We start from the raw sequence: 18662 nt of genomic DNA on the forward strand, positions 1-18662 counted from the left end.
CATCATTTTAATCAGCTCTGTGAAGGACACCCTAAACATTATATGAGACACAACAGAATATTTTTTCTTCCAGTATTAAAAAAAAAATGACACACATATTTTTAAGAAATTTCCTTATTCTCAGGATGGTGATCTTCAGTTAAAAAAAAAAAAAATCAGTCTGGCCAAACATTTTTGCCAGAACCAGTCTTGAGAGTTCAAACTAAAAACTAGTAAAAAGGAAAAATACCGAGACTATAAATGTGCCAGAATTTATTTTTAATGGGAGGAAAGAATTTTAAAACACCTGGAGCTTTCTAAAAGTTCTTTAACAAACTACCTTGGGAATTCAATTCGAAAATAGAAGTCGATGTATTAAGACAGATGTTTCAGTGCAGTCCTCAAAATTTTTATAAATACAGCCATTTGGAAAGACAATTCTGGATCACAAGTTTTATTCCTTGTGTATCTACATTAGGTGTGCATGCTTCATCTCAGTTGTCATAACTGTCTCTGCAATTTTCTCCTGAGTAGTGGTCATAACCACCTTGGCTTCTGCCGCCATTGTCTCTGGACCATTCATATTCCTATTCATGTCCTCCGTGTTGACTGTCATACTTGCCACTTTCATATCCTTGGTCCCTACCAACCCTAGAGTAGCTGCAATCGTGCCCATGGGCACTAAAGTCATGCCCTTTGGTTCCCCAAGCTAATTTGCCCACATGGCCTACATGAATCTGGCAACCATCTAGAGATTCTACATTCCTGACTCATGGCATCTGAGACATGTTCTAGATTGGTGAAGGTGATGACGCCAAAACTCCAGGACCACTGAGTCTCCCAGTCCTTGACAAGGACCACCTCAGAAATAGGCCTGAAGCTTCTGAAGTGATGTTCCAGAGTCTGTTTATCAATGTTGAAGTTGAGCCCACCAATGAAGACCTACCTTTATTCAGAGGACATGGCAGTGAATTCAAGTCCTGTAAATTAAGAAGTAAAAGGTCCAAAGGGACAGCTACCACTGAGGAAAAGAGCAACTGATCCTCAATTATTTTTCAAAACAAACAAACAAATAAAAAAAAATAAAAACTCTTTCAAATTCACATCTATTGAATTCACAATTCTTCCCTCTCATATTTCCAAACCTTGATGCTTTAGCTAGACTATTTCTGTTGGCTTGAGCAGAAAAGATTTATCTTCAGTTTGATTCCTGAGTATTTCTCTGACTCATCTTTGCATCTCTCTCATCCAGCCAGGAAAGGTTTCCCACTTTTAAGGGTTCATGTCACTATATTAGGTATCCATCTGTATAATCCAGGATAATCTCCCCACCTCAAAATCCATACACTAAATCTGCAAAGTTCCTTTTGTAATATAAGGTAACAAATTCACAAATTCTAAGGATTAGAGCATGGACATCTCTGGAGACCATTATTCTGCATACCGTAAAATCCTCAAATTCACTTATGAATTGAAATCTACACAACCTTCTCCCAGTTTGGGCTGCTATTCTCAGATAAGACTAATGAAATTTCCAATGTGTACCTGTTGGAGATTTGGGGTTCTCCTCTTCTCAGGATCATCACATGACCCTTTGCTGATGATTCTCTGCTTACTCCCACACAGATGATACCATCTGGGTCTTGTACTTAGAGATGGCTTATCCTCACCTGTTTGTGTTTTTGTGGTTTGTTGGATGATGTATACTTAATTCTGAAGTAAGTATTGTCCATGAGTTTTTAATTCGTATTCCATACTTTGTCTATTTTGGGGGCAGATTAGAAGATATTCAAACTATGGTTTCACCATTGCCACCTTCCCCATATCTTCTGCCTCTCTTCCTTTTTTTTTTTTTCATTTTTACTCAAGTATAATTGATAAATAAAATTATAAGATATTTAAAGTGTACATAATGGTGATTTGATATATGTATATATTGTGAAAGGATTCCCATTATCTAGTTAACACATTCAATCCATCACCTCACATATTTATCTTTTTTATAATAACATTTAAATTCTACTCTTGAAAAAAATTTCAGTTACATAATAGAGTATTATCAACTATAATCATGTTTTATACTTTGTCTTGCATTTATAAAGGTGATACCAGTGATGGTGAATATCTATTTAGAACTTGCTATATGCCAGGCATTGAGGATACAAATACATATTGAAAAGCATAAATTCAAGAGAGGCAGCGTTGTCTCTATTTGCAGATGACCTGATATATACAGAAAAGTATATCATCTTTATCAAATGAATATATTTAATATAATGCATATTAAATATATGCATTTGTCTTTGTAAATCTCAATTATTAAGGGATGTCTTTGTAAATCTCAATTATTAGGGGATCAGATGATACAACATATAATATTCAAATTACTGAAATGCATAAAGAAATTTGCAACTTTATTATATGGATTTCTGCTAAAGATTCAACAAACAAATGTTTCAAACGTTATTGTTGATATGGTTTCTGAAATATATAAACTATCCTGTTCAAAAAGAAGATGCAGCATGGAATGGGGTGCACTTGGAGAGAAGTGTGGGAAAAAAATCCAGAGCATAAAAAAAAGCACCGAGGGCAGAAAAATATCATAAGAGAAATTCGCCTACCTAAGCAATGGTAGTGTTCTAGGCTAAATAAAATACTTACATGGTTGCCTTTTTCTTTTATTAATTTAAGGAAGAAAAAGCAATTAAGCACAAAAAAATCTTTATATTGAAAGTTATGCTATTAAAACATTTACCCTTTTTCATCTATTTGAATCAGGCATTTCCTTATACCATGTGACCCCCCCCACACACACACAAAAAAAGAATACAAAAAGTAAGTGTAGGTTTCTGCTTCTTGGAGGATGGAATAGGTGTATTTTTCCCTATACCTACTGATAAGTACAACTGAAACCCATGGACGTCATTATAAAACAATCACAAGAGAGCACTTAAAGTTGGACAGAAGCCAAATCAGTAGAGACCTTGGGACCAGAGAAATGGGCTCCTCATTATTTTGTTTTGTCTCATATATCCCAGAATTGGAGCTGAAGAAGCCAGCAACTTGAAAATGTCAATAGGTATGAATCAAAACAAACAAAAAAAGCCCAAAAAACTCCTCTCTCTCTGGCCAAAGGACCAAGAAAGTGGAGGAGTTGGAGGATAGCCTAGCAAGACAGAAAACCTTTAGACAATAACTATATTACAATAAGAGCCCACACACGAAAAACATTGGCACACCCATGCCAGCAAAGTAGAGTTGGGAGCCAGATGTTCACCCTTGCAACTCTGTAATGAGACACTCTAACACGCTTGCTAGGGTGGTATCAGAAAAGGCTAAGTAGAGGGCTGAAATTTTCATCTCCACCAGCTGAAAACAAGCTCCTTTATGATGGGATCATTGAGACTACATAAGGAATTTGGATGTCGACTGTCACCTGGCAGCAACAGGGCACTGCTACTTTCTCTCCATTGGGTATTATCAAAAGAGGCCTCGTAGAAAGTCAGGATTTTCACCATCACCCAGTGGTAATGAGGCCTCCCTACCATGTTGTCACTGGAGACCACGATGGAAAATGAAACTTCCATTCCTGTCCAGAAGTAATGAGAAGTACTCCTCCTCTCAGATGTCAAATGTCAATTGGAGATTGAGTAAAGAACCTGGAGATTATCTCTACCTGGTAATAACAAGGTTGTATCTCACTCTCTTTCCCTGCAAGAGCAATGTCGGATAAAGCCATCTAAAACAGATGGTTTACATGAGATCCAGAGTGTCAGAATATAATATGAAAATGTCTAATTTTCAATTGAAAATCATTTGTCACACCAAAAGCCAGGAAAATCTCAAACTTTAATAGATGAGGTTACAAAGATGTTAGAATTATCTAACAAAGATTATAAAATAGTCATGATAAAAATGCTTCAACTACTGATTGTCAACCAGGAAGAATCAATTGTCAATTATTTCTTCAAAAGTAATTTTTCAACTTCAAATTGACAACTGCTATATAACTGTTATTTTTTAAACCTCATATTTAAACATCCAGCCTATTTACTAGCCTAGAAACTAAATTCTGCAGGTCAATATGAGAAATATTAACTCTATTCCCTTTAAAAATTTTTAAGTATATTCAAATCTATATCATTTGTGTAACTAATATGTATAGTGTAATAGAATTCTGCCACTAAATTTGCTGTATTGACATTAAACTCCAGTGTACAAAAGTACTATTAAAGTTTATGAAGAAAATATAATATAGCAAAAGATTTTTAATGCTTCAGTAAGAAATTACAAATATGCTTTAAATAAATTAAAAAATAGAAAACCTCTGCAAAGACATAGAAAGTCTCATTAAAGAAATAGACGGTATCATTAAGAACTAAAAGAAAATTTTAGAACCAAAAAATATAATAACTGAACTAAAAAGTTCAATTAACTGATTCAACAGCACAATAGAGAGAACAGAGAAGTGAATCAATGAACTGAAAGATGCAACAATAGAAACTATCCAAATGAACAACAGAGAAAAAGTAGGCTGGGGTAAGGGGAAGAACAGAGCCTCACAAACCTATGGAATGATAACCAAAAATCTAACATTCATCTCATCAGAGTCCTGAAAGGAGAGGAGAAAGAGAATAAGACCAAAAAAATGCTGAAGAAAACAATGACTAAAAATGTCCCAAATTTGGAAAAACATAAGCCCATAGATTTAAGAAGTAGAGCAAATTTTAAACAGGATAAATCCAAATAAATCCATTTTAAGACATATTATAATTATTTCTGGAAACTAAAGAAAAAATATTGAATACAATGAGAGAGAGAAAGGATACATTACCTGTAAGAGGGAAAAAAACGTTCAAATTATAGCAAATTTCTCATCAGAAACCATGGAAGCCATAAGGAAGTGGCATAGTATTTTTCTATTGCTGAAAGTAAAGAACTATCAACCCAGAATTCTATACCCAAAGAAAATATTCTTTAAGAATGAAGAGAAAATCAAGATATTCTCAGATAATAGAAAATTAAGATAATTTGTTGCCATCAGATATTCCCTAAAAGAATGACTATAATGAATTTCTATAAAGAAAGGAAACAATAAAAGAAGAAATCTTGGAACATTATAAAGTGAGAAAGATCATGATAACCAAAATCATAAGTAAATACAATAATTTTCCTTCTCTTGAGTTTTCTAAATTATGTTTGAGAGTTGATACAAAAATTACAATGCTGTCTGGAGGAAATATTTGAGATAATTACATTATAAATGGATGAGATTAAAGGGATGTAAAGGGAGGCAAGGTTTCTATATTTTACTCAAATTGATAAGTGATAACACCAATAGACTATGATGTTCTGAATATATAATGTTCCAAATAACAACTAGAGCAACCACTAAAAAAGCTATACAAAAAAATACACTAAAAAAAAAATCAAAATGGAATTATAAAACTTTCAAGTAATTTACAGCAAGTCAGGGGGAAAAAAAGAAATGACAAACAAGGAGACAAAAATAGAATCCAAAAAGATGGCAGACTTAAGCCCCAATATATCAATAATAGCTTTAAATATAAATGATCTAAATACACCAACTTAAAGACAGAGACTGGCAGATGGATTAGAAAACATGACCCAACCATTTCTATAAGAAACTCATTTCAAATACCATAAAAGGAAGATAAAAGTAAAAGGATGGAAAAAGATACATCATGTAAATATTAATCGAAGGAAGGCAGAAGTGACTATACTGATATTAGATAACATAAACTTCAGGGCAATAAAAATTACCAGAGACAAAGAAGGAAATTATATAATGATTAAAAAAGAAAATCTGCCAAGAAGACATAGGAATCCTATCCATAAACAACAGAGCTGAAAAAAAAAAAAGTTAAGCAAAAACTGATGGAAACAAATCCATAAGTTTAGCTAGAGTTTCACAATTGATACCTGCCTCCCAATTGTTAGAACAATTAGACAATTAGCAAGGATATATAAAAACTCAACACCACTATCAACTAAGAGAATTGAATTAATATTTACAGAACACGCCACCCAACAACAGCAGAACACTTATTATTCAAAGTGCCCAGAGGACATATACCAAGATATATAATATATCATATCCTGGGCCATAAAGCAAACCTCAAAAAAGTGTAAAAGAATTTAAATCATACTGTGTGTTCTCTGACTACAATGGAATAAAACTAGAAGCCAATTACAGAACGATAACAAGAAAGTCTCCAAACAATTGAAAACTAAATCTATTTCTAAATAACCTATAGGTCAAAGAGAAATTTGTGAAAGAAATTTTAAAAGTACACTGAATTTAATGAAAGCGCAATTACAAAATATCAAAATAATGAGACATAAGCAGCGCTGAGAGAAAACTTTATAGCACTAAATGTATGCATTAGAAAAGAGAAAAATCTCAGACTAATAATCAAAATTCTCACTCAAGAACCATGAAAAAGAAGAGAAAAAATTTGAAAGCAAGAAGAAAGGAGATAATGAAGATAAGTGCAAAAATCAATGAAATTGAAAAAATACATGGAGAAAATCAGTAAAACAAAAAGGTGGTTCTTTTAAAAGATCAATAAAGATTAATAAAATTGGAAAACCTCTAGTAAGAATAACAAAGAAAAAGGAGAAAAGCTACAGATTACCAATATCAGGAATGCTATCAAACCCTACAGACATAAAAGATTAATAAGCAGATACTATAAAATAATTCTATAGATGTAGATTTAATAACTTAGATGAAATGGACCAATTCCATAAAAAATGAAAACTACCATAACTCACCCGATATGGAAAAGATAATTTGAATGCCCCTATAACTATTAAAGAAATTAAATTTCTAATAAAAATATTCCCCCCAAAAGAAGTCTTCAGGCCCCAGTAGTTTCATTGGTGAATTGTTCTAAACATTAAAAGAAAAACTAACACCAATTCTATATAATTGAAAAAGGGGAAACACTTCCCAATTTAGTTATTTAGTGTTACCCTGATACCAAAACCATACAGAAATGGTACAAAAAAACTAAAACTAATATTCTTCATAAATACAGACACAAAAATCCTTAACAAAATATTGGCAAATAGAACTCAGAAATATATATTTTAAAAATATACACCATGATCAAGTGGGGTTTACTCCAGAGATGCAAAGTTGGTTCATTATTCAGAAATCAAACAATATTATTCACCACATTGACAAGCTAAAGAAAAAAATCACATGATATTATGCAGGAAAGTATTTGATCATTCATGATAAAATCATTTGGAAAAATACAAGTACTGCAGAACTTCCTTATCCTGATAAAGAGTATCTATAAAATCCCTATAAGTAATATTATACATAATGGTGAAAGACTGGTTTCCATTTAAGATTGGGAATAAAACATGCTCTTCTCACTGCTATTCAACATAGCACTGCATGTTCTGGCCAGTGCAATAATGCAAAATAAGATAAAATAATAAAATAAAATAAAATAAATGATAAATAGATGATAGATCATACATACATACATGCATACATACATACATATATACATACATACGTACATACAGAGAGAACAGAAAAGAAGAAATAAAACTGTCACTATTTACAGTTAACACTATTGTCTACATAGAAAATTCCAAAAACTTACAAAAACTTCTAGAAATATTAAGTGCACTCAACAAAATTATAGGATACAAGATAAACATATAAAAATAGATTGTATTAAAAAAATAGACTGTGTTTCTATATACTAATAATGACTACATGGACACCAAAATTAAAACTACAATAACATTTACAATCACTCAGAAAATGAAGTATTTAAGTGTAAATCTAATAATAAAACATGTACAGAATTTGTATGCTGAAACTATACAATGCTAAAGAAAGAAATCAAAGAAATCTAAATAAGTAGAAAGACATACCATGTTTGTGGATTGGAAGTCTAAATAGAGTAAAGATGTGAATTCTTCTCCAAACTGATACAAATGTTTAACACAATTTCTACCAAAATTCTAAAAACTCTTTTTGTAGATATAGGCAATATTATCCTAAAAAATCTATGGAAAGGCAAAGGAACCAGAATAACATAAACAATTTTGAAAAAGAAAGTGAGAAGAAGCAATCTACTCATTTTCAAGACTTACTGTGTAGCTACTGTGTAGCTCAAGACTATGTGTTATTGGCAGAGGGAAAGGCACATAGACCAATGAAATAAAGAACCCAAAAATAAACACACACAAATATGCCCAACTAATTTTTTTGAAGGTGCAAAAGCAATTCAATACAAGGAACAAATGGTGCTGGAGAAATTGAACATTCATATATGCAAAAAAAAAAAGTCTAACATGTTATTTAAACAACTCAGAATGGATAATGAATTTAAATATAAAGTGTAAAAGTATGAAACTTTTAGAAACAAATATAAGATCAAGTACTAGGCAGAGTTAGACTCAAGACCGAAAGGATAACTCATAAAAGAAGAAATAGGTAGCTAGGGCTTTATCAAATTTAAAAACTTTTGCCCCACAAAAGGTCCTATTAAGAAGATGAGAAGACAAGCTACAGTGTGAGAAAATATTTGCAAAATACATAACTTACAAAGGATTACTTTTAAACTCACAAGTGTAAAAAAAGCAAACGATCCAATTAGAGCCTAGGCAAGAGGCATTTCAACAAAGAAGATATACAGATGGCAAATAAGCACATGAAAAAGACATTCAACTTAATTATCCTTTAGGGAAATGCAAATTAAAGTCACAATGAGATACTGCCATATAATACCTATAATAATGACTAAAATGAAAAACAGACACAACATCAAATACTGGCAAGGATGCAGAAAAACTGTATTACCCATACATTGCTGCTGAGAATGTAAATGATATAGTCACTCTAGAGAAATAGTGTATAAAACAGTTTCTTAAAAAAAAAAAAAAACTAAACATGCTGCTCACTTCAGCAGCACATATACTAAAATTGAAATGATACCGAGAAGATTAGCATGACCCTTTGCAAGGCTGACATGCAAATTTGTGAAGTGTTCTATATTTTTATATCTATAAGATGTTTTACGTAAGCTTCATGATAACCACAAAGCAAAAATCTATAGTAGACACACAAGATATAAAGGAAAGGTAATCAAAGCATACTATCATGAAAAATCATCAATTCACAGAGAAAAAAATGGCAAAAGAGGAAGAAAGGAATAAGGAAACTAAAACCAACCAGAAAACAATTAGTAAAATGGCATTAGTAAGTCTTTACCTATCAATAATTGCTTTAAATGTAAATGTGTGAAATTCTCCAATTGAAAGGCAGAGAATGGCAGAAGGGATAAAAAATAAGACCCAACTATATGCTACCTACAAGAGATTCATTTCAGTTTTAAGGTAAAACATAGGCAACAAGTGAATGGAAAAAGGTATGCTATACAAATGGAAACCAAAAGAGATCAGGGGTAGCTACACTTATAACAATGTAAAAGGGGTTAATTCATCAAAAAAAATATAATAGTTGTAAATATCAATGCACCCAACATTGGAGCACATAAACATATTAAGCAAATACTAACAGAGCTGAAGAGAGAAATAGACAACATACAATAATAGTAAGGGACTGGATTCCACTTTCAACAATGGATAAATCATATAGACAGAAAATCAATAAGGAAACACTGGACTTGAACTATATTTTATACCAAATGGACCTATCAGAGATAAACAGAAAATTTCACCCAAGAGCAGAATACATAATCTTCTCAAGCAAACATGGACTATTATCCAGGATAAATCAAATGTTAGGTCGTAAAACAAGCCTTAGCAAATATAAAAAGATTAAAATTACACCAAGTATCTTTTCTGACCACAGTGGTTTGAAACTAGAAACCAACAGGAGAAAAACCAGTAAATTCACAAATATGTGAAAATTAAACAACATACTTCTGAACAACAAATGGGCAAAGAAGAAATCAAAAGGGAAATCAAAAAAATCTTCAAACAAATGAAAATTAAAACATAACATGTCAAAACATATGGGATGCACCAAAAGTAGCTCTAAGAGGGAAGTTTATAGAGATAAACACCTACATTAAGAAAAAAAAAAAGATCATGAACAAATTTATTTTAAACCTCAAAGAATTTGAAAAAGTAGAACTAAGCCCAAAGTTAGCAGAAGGAAGGAAATAACCAAAATCAGAGGAGAAATAAATGAAATTAACCCAGAAAAACAATAGAAAAGATAAACAAAACTAAGAGCTGGGTTTTTGAGAGGTAAACAAAATTGGCTTTTAGCTAGACTAATTAAGAAAAAAAGAGAATACTCAAATAAATAGAATCAGAAATGAAAGAGGAGACAGTATAACTGACATCACACAAATACAAAAGATCATAAGAGACTACTATAAAAAATTATATGCCAACAAATTAGGTAACCTAGAGGAAATGGATAATAAATAAATTCCTAGAAACATACCAACTACCAAGACTGAATCATGAAGAAATATAAAATATGAAATAATGAATAAGGAGATTGAAACAGTAATAAAAAATAAAAAATAAAAAAACCTCTCAACAAAAATAAAAAAACAGAACCTGATTGTTTCACAAGTGAATTCTACTAAACATTTAAAGAATTAACACGAACCCTTCTCAACCTCTTCCAAAAACTGAAGAGGAGTGAATGCTCCTAAAATTATTTTATGAGGTTACTATTACCCTCATACCTTTTCCAGAAGAGAATACTACAAGAAAACTACAGATCAATGTACTCGATGAATATGAATGCAAAAATTCTCAATAAATACTAGCACATTAAATTCAACAGCACATTAAAGGGATCAGATGCCATGATCAAGTGAAATGCAAGGATGGATCAATATATGAAAATTAATAAATACAATACACCACACTAATAGAATAAATGAAAAAATTATATAATTTCATTAGACATAGTAAAAGCATTTAACAAAACTCAACACTCTTTCATGATAAAAATTTTCAATAAATAGGTATAGAAGGAACGTGCCTCAACATAATACGGCACATGTTGTATGACAAACCAACATCTAACAATATACTCTATGGTAAATTCTGTCTTTTATAACATTCATACACCTTGAGGAATAGACCTGTAAAGCCAAATCATTGTTCTTAAGTCTTTAAGCTCTGTGTTAGGTACTGAGTTAGGTACTGGGCATCCAAAGATCTAGAAAGATGTATCCCCTGCCCTCGACGAACTCACACACTGGTGGGAATGATGGGCACTGATCCTTGTACATATGCTCATCCTGTAGGAATGCGAAGAGAGCTCAACCAGGTGCCAGGATCTGGGGAGATCCTTGAAAGTCCATTTTGTCTGAACTAGTCTCAAGACAGCCTAACACATTTTGCAAAAGGCCCTTCTTGGAGGTGGAGATGGGGGCATTTATGGACTTTTTTTTTTCAACATATCACACAAAAATATATCAGTCAAGTTAAAAAACAAAAACAAAATTCACAAATTAGATTTAGTTTTAGTGTCAGGCCTGAAGTGTTCCTCAGAACATTTCCTGAATCCAGATCATTTTGCATCTCCTTTGTCTTCATCTTTGTGGGAGGAAGGGGCAGAGAAAATATAGTGTAGTAGAAAGAATATGGAGTTTTAAGCTAGCCATTCCTGAGTTCAAATCTTGACTGTGTCCAATATGCCAATGTGATCTTACCGAGTTATTTAATTTAACTGAGCCTTAGTCTCCTCATCTGTAAAATGGAAATGTTAATATTCCTCATAGGGTTGTTAAAACATCTGGCACATGGTTGGTGCTGATCCAAGGGTACCTATTATTATTTTCTCCCAAACTCTTACATATTAATGTATAAGCAGTTATTAAGTCAGTTGACACTTATAAATGATATCCATTTTTCTATTTAGATCCAGCAAGAATGATTGAGAGATCAGCAATGCTCAGAGAACCTGTAAAAAGTGGGAGTTTTGCAGCATAATGGGAACCCTGACCCCAGGCCTGATTACTTGAGCCAATTCTATTTCCCAGGAGTATCAAACTGCTTTTCATTTTTTAAAAGAACAGTTAATTTAAAAAAAAATCTCAAAGATCATGTGATTATGGATATTACTGTATGACTATCCTTTTCTTCCCTAATAAATATTGTATTGGAATTGAATCTCTTTTTGATGAAATTGAATTTGTTATGAAAACCTTCCTATGATTATCCTTTTCTGCCCTAATAAATATTATATTGGAATTGAATCTCTTTTTGACAAAATTGAATTTGTTATGAAAACCTTTGTTTGAAATTGAATTTATTATGAAATTCCACGTTTACATAGTTTCACAAGAGAATTTTATCAACCACTTAAGAAAGGTTAATATTCACAAGTCAATCAAGCAATTCACCACATTAACATAACAAAGGAGAAAACCCCTTTGAGAATTTTTAATGTTGCAGAAAGTCTTTTAAAAATAGTCAACACCCGTTCATGACAAAACATCTCAGCAATGTAGGAATATAAGGTAACTTAACTTCCTCAATCTGACAAAAAACACAATGAATAACCTACCATTAATATTATACTTAATAGTGAAATATTGAACACTTTGCCCTTGATGTCGACTTCTATTCAACATTATACTGGAAATCTTATCCACTGTAATAAGATAAGAAAAACAGGCATGAAGATTAGAAAATAAGAAATAGAATGGTCTCTATTTGCAAATGATAATTGTTTACATAGAAAATCGTAAGGAATCTACAAAGAAAAATACTAGAAATAATAAGTAAATGTCCTAAGTAAATAGCATACAAAGAAAATATACAAAAAATAAATGGTTGTTTTTACATATTGCTAGCAAAATTGGATGAATTTTTTAAAATGCCATTTACGATAATATAAAAAAGCATAAGTACTTCAAAATAAATTTAACAGGGGGATATAAAGAGGAGGCCACATCAAGGATGGTAGGAGGGACAAAGACAGAAAATGGGCTAGCTCTGCACCTGCATGTGGCAGCTGAGCATCGAGAAGGATATCTCAGCTGTGGAGGTCCCCCAGGAGGACCAAGGAGTCCCAGTCCCACACCACCCCAGTCCAGGGTTCCAGTACCAGGAAGAAAAGTCCCCACAAAATCTGGCTGTAAAAAGCAATGGGGATTCTGACTATCTGAGTGAGACAGAAGGCATTTGAAAATCCAGACTTCTCCCTTAAAAGGCCTGCGCACAGACTCACTCATAGACACTCACTCTGGACCCCGGTAAAGGGTCAGCAGCTCAGGCGGCACAAGAGACATACAGTGGGGAATGAGTTGTGTGGCACCAGAGTGAGGCCTGGAGGGACTGCCATCATTGCTCCTTGGTCAAGCTCCCCTCCAGAGCAGTCTATAGACTGGTGCCAATTTGCTGGTACTGACCCCTCCTTCCACATGGCCAATTCTGCAGCTACACTGCCCTGGTGAGATCGGCTAGCCCCACCCTGTGTCTCTCTGAAACTCCACCCCACCCATCCCACAAATTGTCCATGGAGGGTTTGTTGCCAGGCAGCCAACCCCTCCCTGCACTTTTCCTAGGCCACCTATTGTGGGCAGGCAGTAGCTCTCAGATCACAGCTTGTACTTTATGAGGGAGATTTTTGGTGGCAGTCCCCTGGTGCCAGCTCAAACTCCAGTGTCTACTGGGGTCTGTGGGCACAAGGCAGATGATGGCTGGCCTGTCTGTGACCTGTACTTTTTCAGGAGCCTGAAGGCTCAGGACTGGCAGCAATCTGCATTGGCCTGATGGAATAAGGTTGCTCCACTGCACTGACAAGCTGCTTGTAAAATTAATGTGATAGTGCAATAGATCTAGAATATCCAAAACAATTATATTAAAGAATGACCATAGAAAAAAATGTTTTACACAGAAACTCATGCATGAATATTTATAGCAGCTCTATTTATAATTGCCAGGAAAAAAAATGGTAAGAATCCAAATGTTATTCAATGAGTGAACGGATAAACAAACTGCAGTACATTCATAAAATGAAATATTACCCAGGAAATGGAAGGAATGATATTGATACTTGCCACAACTTGGTTAAATCTCGAAGGCATTTTACTGAGTAAAAGAAGCCAGTCTCAAAAGTTTACATACTGTGTGCTTCAATTTATGTAACATTTTCTGAAAAAAAAATCTGTAATAACAAAGAACAGATTAGTGGTTTCCAGAGATTAGGAGTAGGGAAAGGGTGTAACTGTTCTGTATTCTGAGTGTGGTAATGATTATAAAAATTTATATATGCATTAAAATTAATAGAATTGTACAATATTAAGAAGCTACTTTTTCTATATGTTAATTTGAAAAATTAAATTTTAAAAAGAGGAATAAAGTTGAAAAACAAACTATCTAACTTCGCAACTTATTATAAGTTATAATTACCAAAACTATGTTCTATTGGCATAAGGATAAACAAATAGATAAATAAAATTATATACAGAGCCTTGATATAGACCCACATTTATATGGTGACTTAATTTTTTTTTTTTTTTTAGAGTTGGCAAAGCCAGCTGAGACTTTATTTTGGAAAAAAACACTTGAGTTGACTTGCAGTTGGGGACATGGGTAAGTGGCAGTCTCCCAGGCAGTAGACTCTCCATCTATGGTTGGGCTGAGGACTGGGGCTGAGCCTCAAGAGGGTCTCCTGTGCCCAAGGTTTCCCTGCACAGCTCCTTTCCCACAGGCTTGGAGGCCAGAAGAGATCACTGTAGCCATTTACATGAGCAGGACATCATATGACTCAGACATTAGCTTCCCATCACGAGTCTTAATCTTCTTCATAACTGCGGTTTTAGTGGAACTGGTGCTGCTGGTGCAGCTGAAGGAGCCAGAGTGCTTACCAAAGCCAAAGTTAGACTAGAAGCTCAGATCATAGTTGAGGCCAGAGCTTGTGAGGTCAGGCCAGGCTCAGCCCACCTGAGTAGCCACTGGTGATCTTGGATCTTGGAGTATGGATACTCATCTTGATCTTGGAGTATGGATACTCATGTTTTACATCCAGACTCAGCCCACCTGAATAGCCACTGGTGATCTTGGATCTTGGAGTATGGATACTCATCTTGATCTTGGAGTATGGATACTCATGTTTTACATCCAGACTCTAGCCAGCTCTCTTTGCCCTCCAGCAATTTGTGGTAGGTAGCAATCTCCACATCCAGGGCCAGCTTGATGTTCATGAGATCCTGGTATTCGTGCAGCTGCTGGGCCATGTCCTGCTTGGCGCTTTTCAGAGCAGCCTGCAGCTCAGCCACCTTGGCCTGAGCATCCTTGAGGGCCAGCTCCCCATGTTGCTCGGCATCAGCAACACTGGCCTACAGAGAAGCCTTCCGGTAACTTGATTTTCAAAAAGATGCAAACCAACCCAATGAGAAAGGAAAGTCTTTTCAAAAAATGATGATGGAACAATTGTATAGCTGTATGGAAAGTAGTGTACTCCTATTCCATATTATATTCAATGATTAATTCAGAATAGATCATAGACCTAAACATAAAAATCTAAAACTGTAAAGTTTGCAGAAGAAAACTTAAGAGAATATCTTTGTGACCAAAAGATAGGCTAAAATATCTTCAGCAAGATTCAGAAAGCAAACACCATAAGGAAATATTTGAAAAATTACACTCAATCAAAATTAAAAATGCCTACTCAACAAAAGACACCTTCTAGAGAATAAATAAACAAGCCATAGGGTAGGAGAAAATGTTTGCAAGACACATGTCTTACTAAAAAATTACATACAGAATCTCTATTTAGTGGTGAAGGATCTTGCAGAGTTTTCATGAATGTCTATTATCACTATAAGCCCAATTTATATTGATTGGGTTGTGTCTATTGAACCCTGAGTATATTCTGAAACTCGTACTATGTATGTGTTTTCTGAGATTTTTTTTCCTTACTGTTGGAGCCATAAAACTCTAGTTCCACCAAGGGGCCTGTTTAAAATTCTTACCAGAGGATTTGTTGTATCAGTCAGTGTTTGTGCTTATAAACAACAGAATCCACCTTGTCTAGTTTATATAAAAAAAAAAAAAAAACGAATGTGAGAACAAGACAGTCTGACTCTGAAACTGAGCAGCAACCACACTCAAGGGCTTCTCTAGCAAAAACATCTCTACAAATGTTGTTTGGCCCTATAATGCCTAGAAGCAGATGACAGAAATGCTATTACTACTACCTGTGAACAATCAGCTATCTTCACCAAGCATGCTTTCCAGATAATGTTTCCCCACATGTAACCACCTTCTCAGATGGCTTACTTCTGAATTCAAGTCCCAGTAGAGTGGATCTCATTGGTAGAGTCTAGGTTACATTCCTGCACCTTAGTTCACATCTTCCTTAGAATAGTAGATCTTAAAATATAGGAAATTGGCATAATATTGGAAGGATATTCAAAAATGCTTGCTCCTAAGACAATTTCTTCTCTACACAAACCAAACGGATGCGTTAAATGGGAAAATGAAATAATAGGAATCACTACACCTATAGTTTTTAACTATTTATAGTTATACAAATCTGTGATTTCCTTCGGGTTGTAGAATTACTTCTATTTTATACTGTGAGAGCTGGGAATTTGGTGAGGATCCATGATGCTCTACTGTAAGTGCTATATACATATCTCTGCTCATCCGACCTAGGATTTCTTTTCTCTTCTAAAGTTCAAATAGAACATTAATTTCAGCCCTTGAGAATCTAAGATCAATTAGTCACTCTTAATTATCATTCTAGTTATCACTTTAGCCTTGCTAAATCATGCTAGTTATTATGGCTTATGCAACAGGCTGGAAAACTAAAAACAATATTCCTCAGACACATTTGCAGTTATGACTCTGGATGTCATTTAGGTTTCAGCAATCTAATGCTCTTGCGTAATATTTGTAAGGCAGAATTAAGGGAGAAACCATGCTTTTGCTGCTTCTGTTGAAGTATAGTCGTAGATATATTGAGTTTTTCTTTGTCAGCATTCACAGGATTCCCAATATCCAATCCTTAATGTCATGGTTGTTAAAAGGCAGGACTGAGGGGCCATGTGTTGCTAGTATGAGTCTAGTGGTATCATTTGATTCTGGAGTTAGCTGTTACATAATCATGGCATACTGTTCCGTGGATGGTAGATAAGGTGGTATATTTCTAGAGCTATCATTTATAGTGGTTGATTCCTGATTACCTGTCTTCTTGATTCTTGAAAAGTTAGACATTCTAACGGTCAATAATTTAGCCCTACCAAGGATTTACATAAACACCCAATCCCTGTATTTAACTATTTCTGCTAGAGTGGTTTCTGTTATTTGTCATTGAACCTTTCTAATATAGACATCAGATAAATTTCTCCCCTAAGTGCTAAAAATTTCCCTTTCAGTACCGCTTCAGTTCAAAATACTTTCTACTCCTCTTGTAATTTCTTTTGTAACCCATGGGTTATTTAGATTCCAAATATTTGGAAATACCTTAGTATCTTTTTGTTATTGCTATCTAATTTAATTCAGTTTGTAAAGAGAAAACAAACTTTTTAAAATTTGAATCCTTTTAAATTTATTGGGACTTGTTTTATGGCTAGAGAATGCTTCAACTTGGTAAATGTTCTATTAACCCTTGAAAATAATATGTTGCTGTTTGGTGACTTGTTCTGTAAATGATAATATGTTAGGGTGCTAAACAGTGTCGCCCAAGTGTTCTATATCCTTACTGATTTTTGTTCTACTTGTTCTAACAGTTGTTGAAAGAGGCATTTAAACTTTCCCAACTATAATTATGGATTTGTCTATTTCTCCTTGAAATTCTATCAGTTTTTGTTTCATATATTTTAAAGCTATATTTTTAGGTGCATGAACATTGAAGATTATCAAGTCCTCTGATGAACTGACCCCTTTATCATTATAAGCATATTCTTTTTTTAATCCATGGTAATATTTCTTGCTCTGAAATCTACCTTGATATTAAACTAAACACTCTAGCTTTCTTTTAACTAGTGTTATCATGGTATACCTTTATCCATCCTTTTACTTTTAACCTAGTCGTGTCTTTATATTTGAAGTGGGTTTCTTGTAGGCCACATATAGTTGAGTCTTGCTTTTTTATCCTTTCTTATGATCTCTTTTTAATTAGAGTGTTGGGACCATTTATATTTAACTGAACCTTTCATCTTATATTTGTTTCTATTGTTCCATCTGTTCTTTGGTTCAATTTTTCTCTTTTGATGCCTCTTTTGTATTGAGTATTTTTATAATTCTCTTTGAGAGTCACCTCATAATGATAAAAAGGTCAATTCATCAGAGGACATGACAATCCTACACATTCATGTGCCCAATAACATAACTAATCTCAATAGGTAGATAGATAGATATAGAGATATAGACATAGATATATGTAGATGTCTATATATAGTTTATATATAGCATATCTATATATATAATAATTTATTAGCTATTTTAGAGGTTGCTTTAAGTTTTATAGTATACATCCTTAACTTACCGCAGTCTACCTTCAAATGATATTATACTACTTTACATAAAGCATAAGAATTTTACTACAATATACTTACATTTCTCTTCTCTCAGCCTTGGTGCTATTGTTGTCATACATTTTTCATCTACATATGTTGTAAATTTCAAAATGTGTTACTACTATGTTTGCTTACATAGGTTTTAAAAAATAAGAAAAAATC

The 18662-nt window shown here is 33.6% G+C and overlaps 1 non-coding gene and 2 pseudogenes across 1 annotated transcript; 1 reads left to right on the top strand and 2 right to left on the bottom strand.

Annotated features, from left to right (window-relative positions):
* Positions 1-419: 419 nt before the first annotated feature.
* On the bottom strand, positions 420-942 carry LOC120610547 (RNA-binding protein 3-like; annotated as a pseudogene).
* Positions 943-8926: 7984 nt separating this feature from the next.
* On the top strand, positions 8927-9032 carry LOC120610558 (U6 spliceosomal RNA). Its single transcript, XR_005654953.1, has one exon. It is a non-coding gene; the product is annotated as a U6 spliceosomal RNA (small nuclear RNA).
* Positions 9033-14718: 5686 nt separating this feature from the next.
* The window catches only part of LOC120610525 (keratin, type II cytoskeletal 8-like), a 28484-nt pseudogene continuing 24540 nt past the window's right edge, over positions 14719-18662 (bottom strand).

The sequence above is a fragment of the Pteropus medius genome, unplaced genomic scaffold (genome assembly GCF_902729225.1).
Source record: "Pteropus medius unplaced genomic scaffold, Ma_sr-lr_union100, whole genome shotgun sequence".
Taxonomy (NCBI): domain Eukaryota; kingdom Metazoa; phylum Chordata; class Mammalia; order Chiroptera; family Pteropodidae; genus Pteropus; species Pteropus medius.